Source organism: Photinus pyralis, unplaced genomic scaffold (genome assembly GCF_008802855.1).
Source record: "Photinus pyralis isolate 1611_PpyrPB1 unplaced genomic scaffold, Ppyr1.3 Ppyr1.4_LG1, whole genome shotgun sequence".
Lineage (NCBI taxonomy): Eukaryota > Metazoa > Arthropoda > Insecta > Coleoptera > Lampyridae > Photinus > Photinus pyralis.
Genome location: NW_022170249.1, coordinates 54,436,054 through 54,440,908, shown reverse-complemented (window position 1 = coordinate 54,440,908; position 4,855 = coordinate 54,436,054). Strand labels below are relative to the sequence as shown.

Here is a 4,855-nt window from a genome sequence, read left to right as displayed (position 1 = left end):
CAGTGGAAGCAGTGCACGTAGAATTGCCTGCTTATTTGAGTCATATGAAAAAAAGTAGAGTTGCCAGGGGCACCATAAAATATTTCACGGGTTACATGGTGAGGAAAATCAAAAAAAATATAAATCATTGTGAAGCTTGCAAAAATAATTTTTATGCAGGATACACTTCCCAAGACAATGATGTCATTGAAGCCTCGGAATATGCAGGTTGCCAATTGGTGCGCCCTGGTGATTATATAACTTATGTAACAAATGAAATTTTAAGTTATATCTTCTATTTATTGCCAAGAATTTGTCATGTAAATAATATTTCTATGTGTATATATAATGCAATTTTACCAAAGGTGTCTCTCGCACCATTAAACTGTCCCCAACACGATACTGTCTCTGTGACTTATGTAAAATTACTGATAAGGGTTATTATTCATTTTTGGTGCAAGCAAATAAATCGTATTGCAAAAGGGAAAGATGCAAAATTCATAACCTTATACAATGCTAATCGCAATGTTTTGGATCCCTTAAAAATAGCTGCACATCAAAGGTTTTTAAATAACAGCAAGCGTTTTAGAAAAAAGTAATGCCATTTATTATATTTAAATATCTTGTACTTGAATTACGTTTATAAGGCTAGATGTAAAGTAGTTATGCATTTGTTTTATTTGTTCTGTTGTCTCAATGTTTTTTCCAATATTTTTTTGTATTTGCTTATTGATTCGTTTTTTTACTATTTTTAGGCTTAATAAAATTGGTGCTAATTACTATGTGTACTATGTGAATGAATTTGTATGTTAACTTTGTTAAACTTTACCTTTGAATGTGACTTATCTGAAAAATATTCTTGTGAAACTGCCTCTCACCTTATCTATTACTTGTGAATCATTTTTAATGCATTTAATAAATTCTTACTAATCCTTTTCTACTCATCTTTTGCCTCCTGTCCTTCGTACTGCTGTATTGAACCATCAAATATTTATTATAGCTTATTTTTTTTACGACAGTATATGGGGTTGGTCAATTGTCGCGCAGGAAAGTAAAAAAAAATAGAATTAGTTTAGTTGAATCCAGTCAAGTTTGATATTTATTTTTGAACAACATTTCATGACATTTATGTGTGAAAAATAATATCGCTTAAATGTTCACCACGACTGGATTAAAACACGACTATACGATGGTCGAATTTTTGAATGACATTTTCCCATAAAGCTATTCCAATGTTTTGAAATGGAGAAGCTTAACTTGTTTTATTGGCGTAGACTTTGATTTTCAAATAATTTCAAAGAAAATAGTGTAAAAGTGTCATATCGCATGAACAAGCTGGCTAATTGACGGGTCGATTTCTTGAAATTAAGCGATTGCAAATTGCGCGAATGGATTTTTCATTTTTTACCATCTTTGTAGTGTTCTTCAATAATATAAACATGATCTTCAATCGAATACGACTCCACGGCTAAATTTGTTAGACATTCAACTAACGAAATGACATATGGCTGTCAATTAGAACTAACGTGTCCCTATCGGAGCCCTCTCCAATTAACTGCATCACTATTGGCCAACCCTTTATTTATTGTACATATCATATTCAAATCGCCCTAATCTTTATAATATTTATAATGGAAACTTGGGGTGCAATAAACACAGAAACTGCTATAATCTGGCCAAATCTGATTCTCAGTACAGTCAGGAATTGGAGTATCAAAACGAATTGGGACCAGTCGTGGTTCGTTTAATTTAATCTAACATCAGTAGTTACAAAATTCAGTATGTAGAAAGAGGTTGAAAAAATAAGGAATGCAAGTTTGAATAAACTGTATTATATTTACTAATAAAACAGTAAACAAAAGTGTAAATCGGCCAGTTCTTTTCTTCCACCCCAAAAAAATACTCGCAACTGCTCCTATGATGGCATAAATAGTCTGTCTATGCTTGTTTCGGATAATTGCAGTTGCAGCCCCATTGTAGCTTTATATAATTTTCTACTTAATATACCCGGCGTTTGGATTGTGTGGCATTACAAACTGTCTTTGGCAAGGTATATTAAATAGGAAATTATATGGTGCTATTGGGAAGCAACTTATGGCCGTTTGCACCGACAAATTTAAGTGGAGCTTAGCTTAAGCGTAGCTTAAAATCCATGGCAACCATTGTCTCAATAATCGTTGCCATGGATTTTAAGCTACGCTTAAGCTAAGCTCGGCTTAAATTCGTCGGTGTAAACCAAGTGTAAACGGCCATTATTAGCCGCCTAAATTTAAACGACCCGCCATTTATTAAAAATAATTCGTGGACCAACCAAGAGATGGCGCGTCTTTTGGCTCCGCAGTAGAGTATTGTTGATATCCTTCTAAATATTACTGTTCTGTGGTTATAGCTATAGGACTAGCGGCCGCGAAGTACCTATACGTACGTAAAGTAACTAAAGTAACAAAGATAAACTAAAATAAAAAGAAGTGAGCAACAAGAATATGGTCATTAAAAAATGTGTTTGTCCCGAAAGTATTTCAGGAAAACTGCAAATACCTGCACCACTCTTCATCCTTGCTTTTGTATTTGTGTGGTAACGGTGTGGAAACAGAAAGGGTCTAAAACTCTTCAACACGCATATTCGAGCCCATTCAATTTTAGTTTGCTCGCTCATCAATACTGTACTGTCTTGAAAAAAGGGAAATACTAGGTTGCTTTCGTTTCTCATTTCAAAGACAAAATCGTTCTGCCGTCCTTATTGAATACGTCATATCTGCATTTTTTCACTTCGTAAGGCTATTACAGATACAGTACAACATGATTCCTATGTATACTGCCCAGTTAGAATGTCCTAAATACTCTCATTCCTGTGTTAAAATTAATTTAAAGGTGTCGCCCCATGTGTAAATTCGGTACTTCTCCTAATTTCAAACATGATATGTTTCATTTGGTAAATTAACCTGCCCTAGCATGCTTTGGATGACTTTATTTTAGTAGATGAATGTATTGAAATATTCAACGGCCATAAATCCTCTATAATTAACTAGTGATAGTGCTTACACGTGTGTGAAGCTTTAGTCATTAATGCAGTGAGAAACGAGAATAAAGGAATTCGTCAAAGTGCCAGAGATTTTGGTAAAAAAAGATTTATTGGTGTAAATAGGATTTTGAGCTAATTGCAATTATTATTTTGTGACTTGTATTTGAATATGCCGAAACATAGCGTTTAACCTTACCAATAGGAAAACCACATACTATGACAACCATACAAGTGCTTACGAAATAAGAGAAATAAGAACTATTATAAAGATAAACGATTTGCCGAATATATAAAAGACAAAGTATGTGAACAAAACTTCAAGATAGGCAACCTTCTCAATTTAGAAGGAATAGTTCAGATTGAGAAGGAAATATTTATATTCACTTGTCCATCTCATGGTAAAGTATTAGGGCCCACATCTTTATTTTTAGGTGTCCTTGATATCATGCAAACTCGCTTCTCACTTTATTTATACTGGACACTTTGTGATATTTTTTCGTTGTGATACTTGATGAAGGTTAAACTTGTTTTGGTTAGATTTAATTTAGGTACACTCAGAGAAATTATTGATATTATTAACAGAAGGCTTTTTGTAAGCTCTTTACAGTAACAATTGATTAAATTGTTTAAGAAAAACTAAAGTGTTGATTAAATTAAGCCATAGTATTTACCTTCTCCTATTCTAACAACATTTCAATCCTTATAGTTGCAACGCAAGGTTTTATCTGCTGCAAAAGGTTTTTAAATTGCATGGACCAAATATTAACATAAACGTGACAATTAGAGTTGCGTCATGTTAACTGAGAACTTAAATAATAATACCAACAAAGAGCTATTGTTGATATAAATGTTACAGTTTGTACTGTAATAATATAATAGTGACCATACAATACTGGGGAGCGAATCAAAAAAATTAATTGTAAAGAGTACAGAATATTATATCATGCCTACAGCATACAACATTACGTTGAAGGTATTTAGTCAAAGCAAGCGCATTTTATTTTATATATGAATAAAAGATATGGTGACTTGCACTTTTGGTTTCTTCATTTGACTTTCGAACGTAATGAAGCAATGGTGAAGCTGCAGGGCTGTGTTAAAAAAAAGAAAGTTAAAAGCGAAACATTTAAATTAAAAAGTTTATTTCAACAGTGGAAAATTTGCTGCGTTGATTTGTTGGTAAAAAAGTGTAGAGGTAAGTAAAACGGTATTTTAAGATCATATCAGAACATCGTTTCTTATTTTAGAATACAATCTCAGTGTTGAGTCATTGCGCAATTTACGATTAGGACAAATTAACAATTTTTGCCAACAAGATCCGGCACTTCCATTCGGGGACCAAATTATACTCGAGCACATTATTCATGTGCTAAGGATTTCCAACGACATTAACCGGTAAAAGTAAAATTGTAACAGTATGATTTGTTTTGCCTGTAAAAAAACATTTCAAGATTTTCATCACTTGTCAAGACACTTTAAATTTTTTCATAGGTTTAATTCACAAAATGCAAACTATAAATGCTGCGAAGGCAAATGCTTACAAGTATTTCAAAATTTAAGTAGTTTTAAGAGACATGTGCAGAAAAAACATTTTAATGTAGTACCTGCTCAAGCTCAATTGAGTCCAGCCAGTAGTCAAAGCTTAGTTAAAAAAATGGGAACGAAGATTTTAGTTCAACCACGTTTATCAATTACGATAATCAAAATGCTACCAACCGTACAGAAGAAATCCCTAAATATTCTACCAATTTTGATAATGACTTTGATTCAAGTATAGACTTCAACGATTCTTTAAATACGCTATTAAAGTCGGCAATAAATTTTACAATAGGGCTTCACTGCAAAAACCACTTT

General features: G+C 32.8%; 1 long non-coding RNA gene across 1 annotated transcript; it reads left to right on the top strand.

Annotated features, from left to right (window-relative positions):
• Position 1: 1 nt before the first annotated feature.
• On the top strand, positions 2 to 514 carry LOC116158921. Its single transcript, XR_004142858.1, has 2 exons — positions 2 to 98; positions 160 to 514. It is a non-coding gene; the product is annotated as an uncharacterized LOC116158921 (long non-coding RNA).
• Positions 515 to 4,855: the final 4,341 nt, after the last annotated feature.